Consider the following 19,808-nt stretch of genomic DNA (forward strand, 5'->3'; position numbering starts at 1 on the left):
AAGACATAGGAAACATAAAAATGGAGATAGAAAACATAAAAAAGAACCAGCCAGAAATGAAGAATACAATAACTAAAATAAAGAATACAGAAGAAGGAATCAATAGTAGATTAGATGAAGCAGAGTGTTGAATCAGTGATTTGGAAGATAAGGTAGCAGAAAACACCCAGTCAGGAGAGCAAAAAGAAAAAAAATCCAAAAATAATGAGGATAGTTTAAGGGGCCTCTGGGATAACATCAAGCATTACCAACATTCACATCATAGGGGTACCAGAAAGAGAGGAATTAATTGAAAACCTATTTGAAGAAATAATGATAGAAAACTTCCCTATCCTGGCAAAGGAAATAGGCATACAAACCCAGCAAGCACAGAGAGTTCCAAATAAGATGAACCCGAAGAGGTCCACATCAAGATACATCATAATTAAAATGCCCAAGGTTAAAGACCAAGAATCTTAAAAGCAGCAAGAGGAAAGCAGTTAGTTACCTACAAGTGAACTCTCATAAGACACCAGCTGATTTCTCAACCGAAACTTTGCAGGCCAGAAAGGGTTGGCACAAAAGATTGAAAGTGATGAAAAGCAAGGACCTACAACCAGCATTACTCTACCCAGCAAAGCTATCATTTAGAAACAAAGGACTGATAAAGAGCTTCCCAGACAAGAATAAACTAAAGGAGTTCATCACCATCAGACCATTATTATAAGAAATGTTAAAGGGACTTCTTTAAGAAGAAAAAGAAATAAAAAATACAAATAATAAAATGCAATGACCATATATATATATATATATATATATATATATATATAATTACTTAAAATGTAAATGGATTAAATGCTCCAATCAAAAGACATATGGTGGCAGAATGGGTAAGAAAACAAGACCCTTACATATGCTACCTATAAGAGACTCACTTCAGATTACAAGATATACACAGACTGGAAGTACTCATAAATGGATGGGAAAAGATATTTCATGAAAATGGAAATAAAGAAACAAACAAAAAGGTGGGGTAGAAATACTTATACTAGACAAAATAGACTTTAAAACAAAGGCTGTAACAAGAGACAAAGAAGAACCCAGTAATCCCATTTCTGGGATTTACCCAACAAAACCCAAAACACTACTTTGAAGGGATATGTGCATCCATATGTTCATTGCAGCATTATTTACAATAGCCAAGATATGGAGGCAACCTGGCTGTCCATCAATGGATGAATGGATAAAGAAGACATGATACATATATACAATGGAATATATACTCAGCCATAAAAAAGAATGAACTCTTGCCATCTGCAACAACATGTATAGACCTAGAGGGTATTGTGTTGAATGGAGTAAGTCAGACAGAGAAAGGCAAATGTCATATGATTTCACTTATATGAGGAATTTAGAGAACAGAATAAACAAAACAGAAACAGCTCATAGACACAGACAGCACTTTGATAGTTGCCAGATTGGGGGGCTGTTGAAGGGTAGGTGGGGGGAGGGGATTAAGAGATACAAATTGGTAGTTACAAAATAGTCATGGCAATTAGAATGCAGCATGGGGCATATAGTCCGTAGTATTGTAATAACTATGTATAGTGTACGATGGGCACTGGATTTGTCAGGGTGATTACTTCATAAGTTATTAATATATAAATGTCTAATCACTGTGTTATACACCTGAAACTAATATAATATGGTATGTCAACTGTAATTGAAAAATAAAACATATTTTAAAAATACACTGCTAAGCTAGTAAGAAAGTAAGAAAACTATATTCCTTAGAAGCCAAAAATTAATAAAAAGCAGGAGTACAGAGGTGAGCAAGCCATCAGCATGCTTTTGTGCTGGGGCACTGCCAACCTCTAAAGTCTGATCTTCTATTTTGACAGCCTCTCCGGCTCAAGGACAGGACCCCCCCAAGGGGGAATTCTAGGAGACCCCTAGATATAGCTGGGAACCTAAGTGGCTACACCATCAATGAAAGGGAGATCTGGAAATAAACTCACTCTCAGAAGCAAACAGTAGTTTTTTTTTTTTTAATGTTGGAACTGGGTAAATGGGTGGGGAGAGAGACTGCTGAGGAACAATAGTCTTCATCTAGGGTTCGTGGCCTGAATTTCTTCTATCCATGTGAATTAAAAAGTCTCAAGCCTGGGCGGCTGGGTGGCTCAGTTGGTTAGAGTGCGAGCTCTTAACAAGATTGCCGGTTCGACTCCCACATGGGATGGTGGGCTGCACCCCCGCTTAACTGGATTGAAAACGGCGACTGGACTTGGAGCTGAGCTGCACCCTCCACAACTAAGGCTGAAGGACAACAACTTGACTTAGAGCTGATGGATCCTGGGAAAAACACACTGTTCCCCAGTTTAAAAAAAAAAGAATGTTAAAAAAATGAATAAAGAAAATTAAAAAAATAAAAAGCCTCAAGGCTAAGAATTCTTTTGAATTGGTCACGTGTTGATATTGTCCCTAAATGTCTAGCAGAAGCAAAATCACTCCTCTCTGGAGGAACTTACATTAAACATGGGCCTCAAATAATTCCACGGAGTTCTAAGGAACATGCATACATGGTATAAAAAAAAAATCACAAAACACATAAGAAAATAAGAGCCCATGAGCAACCGCCAGCAGAAATAAAACAAATGGACAACACAACTGGATCTACAAAGACTTTAGATAGTGAAATTAATAAGCATACAATAAAGTATGTTTTAAATATTTTTTTAAATATAAAATGAAACTGAGAAAATGAATAAGAACAAAAGATTATAAAAATGGCTAAGCAGTTTTGGAAGAAAAGGGGAGCTTTAGAAAAGAAAAACCCAATACTTAACAAATCAAAAACTCAATGGATCTAAAGAATCACTTCTAAAACACACACAATTTTCAAAATCACAAAGCAAGATATAAAATGAACAGAAATCAATATCCTTCATATATACAAAAATAATGGAAGAGTGAGTCCCATTTACAATAGCAATAAAAAAGATAAAATGCTTAGAAATAAACTTAACACAAAATTTGCAAAATCTATGTTACAAAAATGTACAAACATGCCCAAAAGACTTATGGGCAGACATCCCTTGTTTTTGAAGAAAAATGACTCAACAGCATAAAGATGTCAGTTTTTTATGTTAATGTAATAAACATTTCATAAAGCCTCCATAAAAACACCAAAAAGTTTTATCTTAAAATGAGATAAGTTCATATTAACAGTCACATGAAGAAATAAACATGTAAGATTAGCCAGGGGAACCCTGAACAAGAGCTGTTAAAGGGTTGGGGGAGGCAGAAACCTCTGTCAGATAGTCGAATATATCAGAGAACCATTATTAGTGCAAGAGTGTTGTACTCGTTCATGAATAGACACACAGATCAGGGGAACAGGCTAGAAAGTGCAAATATATATGAAAATGGAATGTATGATGAAGTTGGTATCTCCAATCATTAGAACCCAAATTGTGTTTGGACAACTGGAAGGCAATTTAGAAAGGGATGAAATTGTATCCTTAACTCACATTATGCATAAGAAAAAAAAATAGATAAGACAGTTAATTCTAAAAATGAAGCCAGGAAAGTACTAGAAGAAAACACATTCCTTTGAAACTTGTAAGGAAAGTCTTTCTAAATGTGTCTGAAATTTTCAGATAAAATAAAAGATTCTTGAATTCAACTAGATAAATTTTTTTTTTTATTTTAGAAGAAGCTTTGCATTGCACAAAACTCTATAAGCCAAGTCAAAAGACAAATGACAAGGTGGAAGAAAATATTTGCAGCATGTATTGCAGATAAAGAACTAATATCATTAATATGTAACGAACTCTTAAACATCAAATAAAAAAGGACCCAAACATAATAGATAAATAGGCAAAACATATGAAGCAGAAGATAGCCTGCTTTCTTAGAAGCATATAAAATGTTCATTACACTTAAAAAAGATCTTCAACCTCACTCATAATTCAACTCAAATTAAAAAAAAAAATCAGGGCCAGCCGAGTGGCTCAGTTGGTTAAGAGCTCGCTCAAGAGTTTGAGCTCTGAGCAACAGCGGTTCAAGTCCAGCCCGAGCTGAGCAGCCACTGAGCTGCCAATAGGTAGCAGGATGGCTCAGCTAAAAAAAAAAAAAAATCAAAACACTATTTCTTACTTATCAGAGTGACAAAAATTAATTACAATGATATATTCCATTGGGAAAGCTGTAGGATAACTAGTCCTTTGATACATTGCTGATGGGTGTGCAAAATGGTGCACTCTCCATCCAGACACTCATGCTACAGAGACTGTTTAGCTCTTAAAATTGTGTGTTTCTCCTAATGGCTCTGCTACTCTGCACCCGGGTTGATATAGAACTCTCCACTAAGGAAGTCAAATTTGAGCTTCATTAAACACTTCAAAGTTTAATGAATTGGATATCAAATGTGAAGTGTGATAAGTATGAATATACAAAACAATCACCTCTCCTATCTTGTAACTTTGTTTTTTCTGGCTATGTCACTTTAGAAGACACTTGGACCACTTAGAAGACAAGCTCCCCTGTCTTCCTTCCACCATTGGTCATGTTTTATCCCATAAAAAGCTAACTCCTCTGCTTCCTGGTTATACTTATACTTCTAAGCACTTGTACCCAAAAACTTCAGTTCACAGTATTTATAGCTAAGATTTACAGCATTGTCCTTTGAGTTCATTTTAATCATATAGTAGATGGACAAAAATATTTGCATTTGGAGGAGGCAAAAAATCTTTTCCTCTATCCATCTTGTTTCTCCAGCTGGGACTCTAAAAATCAGACTAACAAAAACCAGATTAACAAGAGAAAAACAAACAGACATTCATTAACACGTGCACTGGGTACCTAGGAGTACCAGTGATGAGTAACACAGGGGTGGTTAGAACTTGGGCTTACATAGCATCTTCACAAAAGAACAATACATTTTTAGGGAAGTGATAAGACAAAGGACAGGGCTTTGGGTTCCTAAGGCAGCAAATTCTGGGAAGGCAAATACAGTGGGTGCCAAAAACAAAAATGTATACACATTTTAAGAAAGGAAAACTCATTAAAATTGTAATTCTCAATATATACCGACAACAAAAGATGAATACAAGTCATGCATATACATTTTTTTGGCACCTCCGGTATATGGGGAATGAATGGTCCGTAAGGGCTAGTTACGACACGGCTTGTTATAGTAGGCTCCTCTCCGCCATCGCTAGGCTGATGAAAGTCTAGGGTTGTCTCTGGTGATTAACTTCTGTTCTTCCTGGAAGAGAGGGGAGGGGGGACACCCTTGTAAATTCATGTCCTGCTTTTCAGCAAAAAAGGGGAGGACAGACAATTCTTGTATCTGCTTCTTCTCAATTACCTTCAGCTCAAAATATTCTTATACCAAAGTGGCATATTCTGGAGTGGCGTATTCAGCCACTCTTCAGGGGAATGACCAGATATTGTCTTTTATCAAAGAATTCAGCAAAAGTGGGTATGCTAGACGACAGGAGAACAGCCATCAGTGCAGTGAGTCCCGACATACATCCAGGGTTTGTATCAAGGTGACAGGGGAGAGGAGGAACTCGAAATGTGTGTGAAAACTGGTTTTGGAAGAGAGGCCCTTCAAAATGTGTGTACTGTTTGAGATAGGAAATACAGTAATTACGCTTGTAGGAGTTATCCTAAGAAATGATCATAGCGCTGGGTGAAGTTTAAATGAGAAGGATAATCATAATAGCCAAAATCACTAATCGTGTCTTGTAATGCATAATATAGGTCTGGAAGAATACATAGCAAGGTGCAAACTGTGATTTTCCAGCAGGGGGAAAGGTGAGTTACTAGATACATTTTTTTCTTTTTGTTTCTCTCTATTGCTAATGTTCTCTATAATCATTATGCCTTGCTTTTTATAATGTTCGCAGAGGATATTTTTATTTTTAAAAATCTGTGTGTGGGGCTTTTCTGAGTTGGAAAGCATTTGAAAACGTCATGTGTTCCAGGAGTAGAAGTTAAAATTCCAGGAAAGAGGAATCTAGTTGCAAATGAGAGGGTCAGGGAAACGTGAAGAATCCAAGTTCCCTGCTCTTCAGACTGTCTGTTCTGATATTAAGCCAGACCTTCTCCAGCCATGGAATCACCCCCAAGTGGACACCTGCAAGAGGTAGGGTGAATCTCTGGGCAGCGCGCCTGGAAAAATGGAGGGTACCTGCCAAAAGGGAGTTCAAATTCCTTCGGAGTTTGTTTTCCATTTCTCCAGGACTAGATGACCTAGTCTTCTCCTTTCCAAGAATCTCCCTAAAGCTTGGGCGCTTAGTCAGGTCTTGGGTATGAGCCATCTGGAAAGAAAGGATTCGGAGAATAAACATTTTCTATACCAAAGATATGTCAGACTCTGAGTCAAGTGTTAGCCTTGGCCCCCTCAACAATCTTAAGGTTTGCCCAGGTGTGGAGAGAATGAGAGAGATGTCTGATAGATGATACGTGAGAACCAGGCACAAAGGTCTGTGGGGTCCAGTCTATTACGCATAAAAGCATCTTGGGAGCATGGCCTCCAAGAAATGCATGTCAGTGACGTTTTGTAAGCATTAAGAGACATGGGCTTCCTAATGAAAAGAGAATACAGGAGACTCTAAATCTTTCCACGAGACACACCCATTGAAGAGCCACAAGTGAGCCAGCAGGCTAGACTTAGTTTGTTACAAAAATTATAGTTTGGCAAATATTCGAACCTAGATGTCTTTAACTCCAAAAACATGTTTTGTTTTCTTTTTGAAACTATGCGATACTGTGGCCAAATATATCAGTTTTTAAAACTTTTTTCACTACAATAAAATTTGACATCATGATTCAGACACACACATACATTCTAACACACTCACATACAAAGAAAAGCTTCACCAAATACTACACGTTTTTATTGTGTGCAAATAGGTCTACCCTATTTCTTCTTTCTTTCTTTTTTTTTTTTTTTGATGCTGGTGTCAACCCATTCAATATATTTCACAACCCAATAATAGATCAAAACCTACCCACCTCATTAACATAAGCTATTTCAAGCAATTTTTTTTTCTGAAATTAGCTCTTAAATGTTCATGGGTTTATTTTCCACACAAAATTATCTTTTGTCCAATACTTCCCAATACTATACCATCAATACAAAAAGGTGAGTTTGTTTTGTTTGTCCACATTTTACAAATAAGCTTCTTATTCAAATAAAATATTTTCATCCTTTTGTGATTCAATATTTTGTCTTTCATTGCTTGTGTAGAATCCTTACTGTGTGTGTAGAATCCTTACTGCGCGGATATTACAGACATTGTATATCAAAGTCATTAATATTTGTGGAGCCAGGGAATAGCAACGTCTCTAAAGAATTCTAGGACCCGCCGAGGGGCTCAGTTGGTTAAGAGCTCGCTCAACAGTGCTCAAGAACTCTGAGCAACAGCAGTTCGATTCCCTGCCCGAGCTGAGCTGCTGCTGAACTGCCAACAGGTGGCAGGATGGCTCAGCTAGAAAAAAAAAAGAATTCTATACAAAGTGTGTCAGATTAATAGCATGTTCCTAAAATAAAGCATCCCACTTAACGTGTGGTCTTAAGGAAGTTATCTAACCTCTCTGAGTGATGGTTTCCTCATCTGCAAAATAAATGCCACCTCCTAGGATTATCGGGAGGTTTAGATAACATAATCCAGAGAAAGTGCTTGATTCAGTGCCAGGTGCAACGTAAGTTTATCTTGAAACATGAGCTATGATGGTTGTTTTAAACAACTCCCTCATGTTAGACTAGGTCCTCTAGGAAACAGAGCCTGAAGCAAGCATTAAGACCCTAACACGTTAGGGAGAGGTGGAAGCCAAGGCAATGAGAACAAAAAAAAAGAGGAAGTGAGGCAAGGAAAGATGGGAGAACACCCAACAGGGTGTGTTTTGTGCGGGCTGCTCCTTGTTTTACTACACATCGCAGCGACATAGCAATTTGCTTTGCCTACGGGACTTCTCTAGAAGGGTTGCAAGGAGGAGCTACATCTTCCAAGAGTCCATGGAAAAGAGGATGGTGGGAGGATTTCCTTGCTCCTCTCCCATCTCTTTTCTTTTCTCCACTGGCTGTATTTCACCCTGCAAGACACTAACTCCTCTGCCCTTCCTGGCTTTAGATTTCAACCCCTTGGCAGCTGTTGAGGAAGCCAGATTCCATGCCTTGTTTTGTGATGCATCACCCCAGTCTTACAACAAATGGCTAACCTGTACACAGAAAACAAAGAGGGACCCGAGAAAGGGGCAGACCGCTCCAGATTGGTGGGCGGCAGTTTCAGTAAGCAAGGGAACTTACTTAGGAGGCTTGTCTTAGGCAGCCAGAATCTTAAGTGTGTATTTAGGGGCATGAACTGGGTTTATTCACATATACCACCCAGATGGTCTCAATGACACATTACTCTCTCAAGGCTGTGTCCTTGAAACTGGCTCCTTGAAAATGGCTCCCACCGTGGGAACAGTGGGCAGAGCGTCCATTCCAAGGACAGGGGAGGGGATGAGTCTCTGGCTGCCTGGGTCCAGCTTGCAAGTCTAACTGGTGGTTATGTCCTCTTGATGTTATAAGAACTAGGTAAGATAATGTATATAACTTGGGTACCGCATAGTAAGTGTTCAGAGGAAGATCAGCTATCTCTCTCTTTCACTTATTCTAATCTATATTATGTTGTATCATATCATATCACATATCATATCATATCATATCATATCATTATTATATTCATGGCAGCCCAGAGGTACAAGGGGAAAAGCACATACGTATAATGGGGAATCAACACACATGTCTTTAATCCCAAATTCTGACACTCATTAGCTGTCTGACCTTACAGAAATGATTTAATCTCTCTCCAGTTACTCATTACTAAAATGGAGAGTAAAATAGCTACCTGGATGGAGATACTGTGAGGGTTAATGAGACAGAACCTGACACATAGTAGGTGTTTCACACATGCTCTTTTTCTGTCCGAGCTCCGCCTTTCCTCTTTTATCCTCCCTGCTCTACAGTCAGCATTCTCTCTCACACACACACCTGTATGTCCTTCCCACCACCCTATTTAAGCTGGCCATGCACAACTGGATGCTTCTGACTCTGATAATGATGTCTAAGCTCATCATACCTGCCACATGTCCAAGAAATTTATAAAGGTAAGCAGTGGTGTGACTAGCAGTACATCAGTCCACCATTAAGTCAGCCATGAGATGACAGTAAAGATGTCTCTTCAATTCTAAGCCCACAAGACAGAGACAGTGTCACTTACTAGAATTTCAGGTGAGTGGCGTCAGCCTGACGTGACACAGCTACTCCTTGAGACAACAACTGCGACCAGGGGACAAGGCCACTTTTTCTTGGTGACAGTGGGTTATTGTATTGGGACAAAGTGGAGCTTAGAGAGGAAACCTAATGAAATAATGAAAATTTAAGAGAAGTTGTTAAACATCGTGAAATTCCAAGGGTGATTAGATTTGTCTGCCTAAAAGAAAAAGAGTCTAAAAAGAAAATGTGGCTTCTAATCAAAACTGTTACAGGCTGAAGAAGATGAAGGAGAAATAACAACTACATGTAATGTGGAATCTTGGATATGATCCTGGGACAGAAAAAGTACAATAGCTGAAAAACTGATGGAATTGGAAGAAAGTATGCATTTTAGTTAATAACATGGCACCAATTTTAATTTCTTGGTTTTGATCATTATACTATTGTTATGTAAGGTGTCGACATAAAAGGAAGGTTATTTTGGGCCAGCTCTACCATTAATAACAACTAGAAGAGCTGTGATACATTACTGAGGTGTAATTTGCATGCAACAAAGTGCACAAATCTTCAGTGTCGAGCTCAACGTATTTTTATGTATGTAATATATTCCTATGACACCTCCCTACACAACCCAGGTCAAGATATAGAATGCTTCCCTTCCCTTCAATTCATGGCATTAGATATCAAGAGAATGGTTACATTTGGAGATAAAGAATGGAGTTGTGATTAGTCAGGGGACCTAGAGAGACTCCTGGGGTGCTGGTAATGTTCTTTTCCCTGATTTGGGTGTTGGTTATAGAATTGGTTCATTTTTTTGATAATTTATTGAGCTGCACACTTATGATTTGTGCATTTTTCTGTATGTTGTACTTCTATTAACATAGTTCTTTAAAAATATGGTCCCTACTGAGTCTCACTGAGGGAACTGAAAAAAGGAAATCATTTTAAAGTCTGTGAATGCTCGCAGGCACTGGGATTTATATTTGGATTGAATCATGTTTTCCAGGACTCCCCAAGGACAAGGTGTCCCCAAGGGACAGATGGGCCATGTAACAGGATGGCTCATCTGAGTGGCTTTGCCATTCCTAATGAAAGGAGGACCATTTTAATACAAGGGGGTTGGCATTTAGAAGGGGACTTTGTTTGTTTATATAACAAGTTATCAGGAGTATTTGGTATAATGGGAACTGAGCATAACAGATCAATTTTTTTAAAGATTTTTATTGGGAAATTGGGGGGATGGGAACAGTGCTGGGGAATTGGGGGAAGGGGAACAGACAAGTTGCTGTCGTTTTTTGTTCTTCAGTCTAGTTGTGGAGGACGTTGCTTCACTGGCCCAAGTTGGCACCATCATTATGCTCTTCCTGGGTGAGGCAGATCAGTCGCCCGCTTCTGGATGGCCGCTCACAGCAGCTGCTGGCCGCTCACGCTGGCTGCTGGCTACACACGGTAGCCCATGGCCACCCACTGTCACAGGGGCTGCAGGCTACCCATCACTAGAGACTCCAGGCAGCCCAGCTCCAGGTTGAGCTGTTGTTCAGCATCTTAGCTGTAGAGGGCAGTGTCACTGGCCCTCATATGTGGGATCCGAACCGGGTCCTCTGGCATCTCAAGCCAGTTCTTAACCATCGCGCCACTCAGCCGGCCCCAGATCAATTTTTAAATTAAGAGTTTTCATCAATTTCAAGTTAAAAATGTACTTGAAATTTTGTATAAACCTAGGTGAACCCTGAGACACCACAAGGGGGCAGCATTTCATCACGTTATAAGTGAAGCTTACTGACCCGGCCTTTTTAGTCAAGATACATAGATTGAGAATGGATCTTAAAGAGAGCATTTTATCGAATAAAGAAACTACAATCTAAAGAGGTTATTAAGGGAGCCACTTTAGTTATCGTAAAGTGGCAAACCAAGGACCACAGCTTATGTTTTCCAGCTGCGGATTGACTGTTTCTCTACTCCCCATCGTCTCAAGTGGTCTTCCTGGATTAAAGAACGCTTGCTTCATGCTGAAAATGATGGACTTCTCACCAAAAGACCCACGGATCAAGTCTCCATTTACTGTGGACACAGATTAGGGCAGAGGTGCCTGACACCTGTTGCTAAAGATGAGTCATTCCATTTGAGTAAATCGTAAATCAACTTCCAGGGCAGAAATACAGTCCCAATTAAATGATGTGCTAATCTCCAACATGAAGGAGGTCTTGGGGGCATGGTTAGATTGTGAGTGTTTTAAAAATGTGGTTTGCAAATGGTACAGCTGTACATTTTAATGTCCCTGAATCATGTTCTACTGCATGCTCTCACCTCTGAGGAGCTATTATTAAGCCTCAGGGCGATAGATATAATGTACTTGCCCTCTTTAAAACAATGAAATCAGGCTTTATGAGGAGAGGTAATGAGGGTTTGCTGTAGCTTTCAGCTTTGAAGCCCTTGCTATGTCAAGGTTAGGCCTCGTGGACTAACCCACAGAGTTCTTAGTATAAAAAAGCCACCCTCTCTGCCATGACAGCCAGGACATGAGCCTTGCTGCTCCGTGTTTCAAGATGGCTGCCATGTCAGGGAAATAAGACAAAAGCTCACCTCTTACAGCTGAAAGAATTGTGGAAAGAAGGTGGATAGAAACAGGAGGATGAAGTGCTCATTGTGTGTCCTGATTTCCACGCTCCAGGATAAAACCTAAAAACCTGGAGAAGAAAGCCAAGAAGAAGAGAGATTTCTACCTTCCTTCCTAGTTAAGACTCTGGGAAGCGATAGCCCCGTCTTGGCAACCCAGCGGCCCACTGTGGTTAGTAGAGGAAGGCCTTGACGTTGAGCTTCTCCGAGCAGTTCTCTGTGAAGCTCCAGGAAACCTTGGAAGGCAGCAGAGTGGATGGGGAGCCTGCAGACCTTACTGCAAGCTCAGTGTGGCAAAGGATGAGGTTGCCCCGAGGCAGAGCCTGAGGTGGATGGGCATGGCCAGAGGGTTGGGCAGAAAATGTGTCAGAAACTCTGGTTATGTGTAGGACCAGAAAGAGTCAAAGTGAGACTGAGACAGCCAAGGAGGAACCCAGGCCCCTAGCCAGGCAGAGAGAATGCAGATTACAAATTACAACAGCTACAGCCTGGTCAAAGCTGAAGATACTGAAATATCCTCCCACTTGGATAAAAATTCCTTATTAAGTCATAAGCAAGACAGCTTTGCTCCCTTCTGTTCCCTAAAGGTGCATATTAGCCTAGCTCTCCTTTGCTATTTGGTTTATTCGTAATCCTTTATGTCCCTATTTCTCTAGGGGCCTGATATAAAATCCCAGAGATACTGAAGCAGAAAACAATTTGAATGGCATTGAACTTAAAAATCTTTTTTTGATTTATTTATTATTTTTTTCCAGCAGGTTTCCCAAGCTTCTGCACCCCAAAAACATTTTCAGTCTTCAGAGGGCATGCCTTCCATATCTGGCAATCTGTGTGGGAAGTCAAAAGGAAGCCATTGGGTCTCCTCAGTTTGGGGAGTCCGCCCTGGGGACCGGACATCAATCCTAATTCATACCCTTAGGATGCCTCAAGCTTTCATGCTAATAGGACTCTCTCAGAAGCTCCAATTGGCCATAAATATGCAGCTAGACCTTTACTCTGAGACCCTCACCATTTTCTGAGGAACTTCAACACAGATAATGATGCTCTAATCAGAAACAGTTCAAGGGGCCACAGCTAACACCCTTCACGAGCCTATCTTTCTATCAGGCAGTGGAGTGGGGGTGCCTGCAGATCTAAAGCTGTGGGGTGATTCCTGGGCAAGAACTCAAGAGAATCAGTGGAATCCTATGGGGGACAAGCAAATGTAACATTAGTTAGTTAGTTAGTTACTTCATTAGATGGTAACTTGGCCACACCCCTGGGTTCAAATCTCATCCTGCCACTCACTCTGTGACTTTGGGAAAGTTACTTAACCTCTTTGTACCTCAACATTCTCACCTGTAAAATGGGGATAATAACAAAACCCACCTGAGAGGGTTGTTGCGATCACGAAATGAGACAGGAGATAATCCGTGTAAAGTATATGGTGTCTGACTCATAAGAAGGGCAATAAATGTTACCTGCAATCGTTGGCTTAATGGCCGGAGCTTGCAAAAATAGACAAAGTTTAAGTATCTCTAGAAATCAACACATTTTCATACCCAGATGGCACTGATCAATACTAAGTCATCCTTAATTTATATTTACTGGTGTAGATTCTAAACCCTAACCTACTATAATATATAATTAACAGGATTTCCTCTTCCCTCGCCTCCAGGAAGAACTATTACTATGTTCTTGGGTAAATTGCCTGAGCAAGACTGGACTTAGGAGCAAGGCTTGAGTGGCAAGTGAAAGAAACATTGAATGGCAAGGCTCGGACCTGCAGAAGACGTGAAGGTGCAGCTCTTGCCAGCCTCTGACCCTTTCCAGCAGGGACAATAAACCTGTGGGTTGAGGGCAGCATTGGGCCTGCGAAGTGTGTTGCTAGGGCAGTGACTTTGTTCTCTTTTGTTCTAGAACAATGTGTGAATTGCATTCATTAGGTGGGGCATGCATTCTACACTAACCAGAGCCCCACCGTTCACCCTTGTCGCAGTCCATGCTTTTCCACACATTTCCATTGTCTGCCTGTCATGTAGGCATTTCAGGTTAGCATCTCTTTGAAAAACAGAAAGTCTCCCCGGACCAGCACCCACCTGAATTCCTGTCACCGGTCTTCTCATGGCAGAGATGGTCATGCATTCTCTCTCACAGACACAGAATCCACATGCGGTGGCAATCCACCAACCCCCAGAACTCCCGTTCCCTCTCTCTCCTCATGGTTGACTTCACCTCTGCACTCCGTTTGCAGGGTTGCACTTGGTTTGCAGGGTTGCACTAGGCAGAAGGGAGGTGGTTCCATTCATCTTTGCCATGTTTCTCACCTTTTCAATAGGTGAGATAAATGACTTGCTTCTTTTCACAGTTTTTAAACAATGTGGCTCTTGGCTCGGACTTATCCTAAGTAAACAACAAGGCAACAGGCAGAGCCAAGCCTTCAGGTGTCTTATGACTCATTGGTAAGCTGTAAGCACAAAGATAGCCCCACGCTGTGGGGTTTTAGGACTCGTTTTCTTGCTCCCATGTTTTTTCATATAGAGCCGGAGATTTCAGCAACACTGTTTTTAATTACCGTACTCAGGTGGATCGAAGCAGGTCAAGTTCACTGAAACTGAACTGTTATGTTCACTGCAAATTTAGATTTTTTCCTAACTTTGCACACCTACGTTCAACTATATAGTCCCAGTTTAAGAATTCCAATTATTGCATTGTCTCAAAGATTGCCATTTTTTTTGTTTGTTTTGTTTTGTTTGTTTGTTTTTGCCCTTCAACCAGAAGGAGTGAAATATCTTAACGAGTTGACAGGAGCAGACAGACGAGCACTCGTCTAAGTTACTGTAATGGCTTTGTCTCTCACCAGCTGTGACACTTCGGTGGTGTCCCATACCACAGTTTCACAAAGCCTCATTTCCTTCATATGAAAGTTGAATCAAATAATATTTTTGAGTCTATCGCCTTGTGCTAAGTGCTTTGGCTACCTGGTAGAGAGAAGGAAAAAAGCCCTATAAGGCACATTCTCTGTGGAAGACTGCTTATCTGGCCAAGGCCACCATGTTGCAAAACTCCAGGGGGCCCCGCTCCTCAAAGTTTGTGTGAGCGTGTACCCTACAGTTGTGCATCTGCAACTAGCACAGCACAACCAGCCAATGTATGCATTGGCTGTGTAAAGGGGGTGTTACCTACCTGTACCTGAATATATCTATTTTAAACAGGTAAAGTCTGTCCATTTCATACATCTCTTTGTAATAATTCCTAGAGGGTTTAACTCGGGACCTTATGAAACAATAGGACTTTTAAGGGGACAGACACAAGCTAATGACTTTCAGCAGTTCCTTGGTGAGGAGTAATTAGTATTCTCTGGCAGAATACCATTGCGTAGTAAATGGAGTTTGACTACACAACTACAGAACGTTAATTGCATAGTAAAATGTAAATAACTCCCATTCTAGAGTGTGGGTTCAGTCTGTCCCCATAAATTCGATTATTGTTTCATAAAGTCTGAGGTACTGGGGTTTTCCTAACAGTTCAACCCATACCCTCCATTACCCTAGGGATGGCTTTCTTTTGCTCGCTAAATAGTGCCACCTGACCCCGGACACCTGCTCGCTTCAGTCGCTTGGGGTTTGCACCTGTGCTGCCAGATCAATACTCTGCGCCTGCAGTATCAATGAACGTGATCAGAGTTTGCTTCCTTTGATGAGAAGAGAGCCTTGCTAAGTGTGTTAACGTAAAGCAGGGTTCATTTTGTTTCGTTTTCTTTTTGAGCAGAAACATGGACAGTGTAACATTTTTCTGTGTAAAACCAGTAAAATAATCTCTGATTGGCTAAAATGAAGGCTATTTCATTTCTATTTCATTCTATTATCTCATTCTAATCTCTATTATTTCATTCTAATATCTCATTAACTATTTCATTTCCCCTTAGACATAAGCCAACATTTTTTGAAGTTTATGATTGTGATCAACAGGTGAGTTTGAAATGGATTTATTGGACTGTGACTAGAATTTTAAAGAAAATGAAACAAAAGAGGGAAGGATAGAACAGAAGTTATTTGAACGAAATAAAAAAAAAAACATCACCAAATATATGGTGCTAGGAGGTGAACTGACCCTGGGTGGTGAACACACAATGTGATATATAGATGATGTATTACAGAATTGTACACCTGAAACCTATGTAACTTTACTAATAATTGTCACCCCAATAAACTTTAATAAAAAAAAACCATATCACAATGTATCTTACACATTATGGATATCAGTTAGGGTCCCCCAGAGTAAAAGAACCAATAGAATGTGTGTGTGTGTGTGTGTGTGTGTGTGTGTGAGAGAGAGTGTTTAAAGAGATAATTATTTTAAGGAATTGGCTCATATTAGTTTGGAAGCTAGCATTTCTGAAATCTGCAGGGTAGATGAACAGGCTGAAGACCCAGAAAGGGCCAATGTTGCATTTCAAGTTCAAAGGTCGTCTCTTGCTCAGGGGATGGTCAGCCTTTTGTTCTATTTATTTATTTATTTATTTATTTTTGGTTTGTTTTTAGCTGAACCATCCTGCCACCTGTTGGCAGCTCAGCGGCTGTTCAGCTCGGGCCAGAACTCGAACCGCTGTTGCTCAGAGCTCAAACTCTTGAGCGAGCTCTTAACCAACTGAGCCACTCTGCCGGCCCCCTTTTGTTCTATTTAGACCTTCAACTGATTGGATGAGGCCCACACACATTATGGAGGGCAATGTGAGAGTCCACTGATTTTTGTAAATGTAAATCTCATCGAAAACACTCTTGCAGAAACATCCACAAATATTTGACTAAATATCTGGACATCATGGCTCAGCCAATTTGATACATAAAATTAACCATCACAGTATATATTTTTGATAATCATTCCTGCTGTTCACCAGATATTTTTGGTTCTTTCCCTAGGCATATGGTGGAATTGCATTTCCCTGTCCCCTTGAAGTTAGGGACAACCAAGCGACTTGGCCAAAGAAATGTGAACAGAACAGAAGTGATATGTGCAACTCAGAAGTGAGTTGTGCAACCTGGTGGCTTTGGCCAGATAAGCTTTCTTCCATATAGAATGTGCCTTCTAGGGCCTTTTCCCTTTGGCCCTACCAGGTAACCAAAGCTCTTAGCACAAGGTGATAGACTTAAAAATATTACTTGATTCTACTTTCGCGTGAAGGAAATGAGGTTTTGTGAAACCATGGTGGGAGACACCATGGAAGTGTCACAGCTGAGAGACAAAACCATTGCTGTGGCAGGAAGTTTTAAGTGACACTATAAGACTTGCCATGCTGGGCCAGCCGAGTGGCGCGATGGTTAAGAACTGGCTTGGGATGCCAGAGGGCCTCGGTTCGGATCCCACATATGAGGGCCAGTGACGCTGCCCTCCACAGCTAAGATGCTGAACAACAGCTCAACCTGGAACTGGGCTGCCGTGAGTCACCAGCGACAAAGTAGGCTGCAGCCCCTGTGACAGTGGGTTGCCATGGGCTACCGTGTGTAGCAAGCAGCCAGCGTGAGTGGCCAGCAGCCGCAGTGAGCGGCTGTGCAGAAGCCGGCGACTGATCTGCCTCACCCGGGAAGAGCGCAATGATGGTGCCAACTTGGGCCAGTAAAGCAATGTCCTCCACAACTAGACTGAAGAACAAAACGACAGCAGCTTGTCTGTTCCCCTTCCCCCAATTCCCCAGCACTGTTCCCATCCCCCCAATTCCCCAATAAAAAAAATATCTTAAAAAAAAAAAGATTTGCCACGCTCTTTTTCTCTGTCACTGAGCCTGGTGATCTTTGAGGTGGAGGCTGGTCCATCAGCCTGAGCTCTGGAAAAGAGGACATACGAAGCAGGGTCCCCAGCCACCGCCTCATGCACCTGACATGAGCCAGAATGAAGCCTTTGCCACTTTAAGATTTGGGGATTGTTTATGACTGCAATATAACCTATTGGGTCTGACCGTTTCAGTATGTTCTGTAAAACTTATGTTTTAATTATATATGTGTGTGTATGCAAAAGGAATCTCTTCCTGTATGTTATAATTAAGAAGTTTTATATCCAATGATACAACAGATGGCGGTTTTACCTGATATCACGTATCAGTAAAAAGATTAGAACTGCAAGGGCCTTGAGAAATCATCTATTGTAGTTCAATGCTCTTGTTTTCGAGATGAGAATACTGAGGCCGAAAGAAGTCCAGTCATTTATCTGATGTCACAGCGTGAGAACTAGAGCTGAAACACACATTCAACTTCATGCCAATGCTTTCCCATAAACCCGAGCTTTGGGGATGACCCTGAGAAAGTAGCATTGAAAACTGCTGGGTTGTCGGAAAAGTCATGACATATTTTTTTCTGTTTTTCGTTGCAAAAATGCGTCATGACTTTTCCGACAACCCAATACAAAGCCTCATAAAAATGCAAAGGAATAACCTTATCACAGTAAGTGCTCCAGGAAGGTGCTGGGTCTGTCTTGCTCCTTGCTGTGTCTCCAGGGTGCCCATCATCAAGCCCTAGCAGATACACAGCAAAAATACCACTGCATGAATACACACAAGTAATTTTTTCTTCCGCCCCTCTCTGCTAATAAGCACAAGGCTACTGCAGGATTGATAGGTTAGACTAGGTTTGTGGAAAGTGTCTCCTTTCTCCATCTTCACCCCATCTCTAAAATACAAGACAGCCTATTCCCGCAAAACAGAAAAGGAGGTCTGGGGGGTGACCGGTTAGCTCAGGTGGTTAGAACGCAGCACTCAAAACACCAAGGTTGCCGGTTCGATACCCACAGGAGCCACGGAGTTGCGCCCTCCATAACTAGATTGAAACAACTACTTGACTTGGAGCTGATGCGTCCTGGAAAAACACACTGTTCCCCAATAAAATTTCTTTAAAACAAAACAAAACGAAAAACAAAACAAAATGTAAAAAACCAGTAAGGAGCTCTTCTCCAGAGCACATATCTTCAGGTGGGGGTCTGAAAAGAGCAAAACAGGGTCTCAGTTTTAGGCTCAGCCACGGGGACCTAAACGCCAACATGAAGAACCCCTTTCTGGTCAAACTAAGAGGAAAGCAGGATCCAGAGAAGCTTCAAAATTCCATGGGGCAGGTAAGGACAAGTCTGGGGCTGGGGCTGGGACTGGTGTGTGGGGAGGGCTGGTTCTGAACAGGCAGAAAGAGGTCGCAAAGTCACGGTACATCTGACTTGGGCCCCTCCTGCTGCTCCAGCTGGTGGGCTGCTTCCCAGGAACACAGCTGCCTGGATGCTGACATTTTTGTGTTCTAGGTCACTCTGCCCTTGTTATTGCTCACATGTGGTGATGGGGAGCGCCTGAAAACAGTGTGCACCCTCTGCTCTGCTCTAAACTACACTATCCACTTAATGATCTCGCCTGCATACACATGGCTAACAATAACCATTCTCTTTCATTCTAACCTCTTTTTGGATGCTACCCAGAAAGCACAGACTTTTCTAACTTTCCTGGCAGTCATAAATAACATTTCTATGCAGAGTCTCATCAGTTGAGTGGTTTCTTGTGATTTTTGCTGGCACCCACTCAAAGCCACCACATTGGCTTTTCTGCACCCAACAGCTGGACCCCATCTGTGTGCATGGCTTCCTGGACCCCACCTTAATTTACTTGTCCCACATGAGTCTATAGCTTTGCTACTGTGGCTGAACCTCATTTCTGCTTCCATTTTCCAGCAGCTTTGAAGCCCGTGTTTATTATCTCCTACCTACTTCCCTGCATGATTCTTTCATGTATCTCTTACCTTTGTCCTTGGACAAAATACCATTCCTCTTGACCTGTCTTCCAAAGATGATCTGTAGCGTCTCCCAACACCCGACAGTAAAGAAAGAATTATCTGATAACCCAACAGAAAATAGGCAAAGACTTGAACAGACATTCTCAAAGGACAATATCCAAATGGCCAATAATCATATGAAAATGGGCCCAGCTTCCTTG

At 41.2% G+C, this 19,808-nt stretch overlaps 1 long non-coding RNA gene across 1 annotated transcript; it reads right to left on the reverse strand.

The window, feature by feature from the left end:
- Positions 1-5,047: 5,047 nt before the first annotated feature.
- On the reverse strand, positions 5,048-18,458 carry LOC109382549 (uncharacterized). The gene is made up of 4 exons (XR_002123942.1): positions 18,277-18,458; positions 9,258-9,397; positions 6,179-6,308; positions 5,048-5,248 (listed from the first exon to the last, which is right to left on the reverse strand). It is a non-coding gene; the product is annotated as an uncharacterized LOC109382549 (long non-coding RNA).
- Positions 18,459-19,808: the final 1,350 nt, after the last annotated feature.

The sequence above is a fragment of the Hipposideros armiger genome, unplaced genomic scaffold (assembly GCF_001890085.2).
Source record: "Hipposideros armiger isolate ML-2016 unplaced genomic scaffold, ASM189008v1 scaffold_65, whole genome shotgun sequence".
In the NCBI taxonomy this organism is placed as follows: domain Eukaryota; kingdom Metazoa; phylum Chordata; class Mammalia; order Chiroptera; family Hipposideridae; genus Hipposideros; species Hipposideros armiger.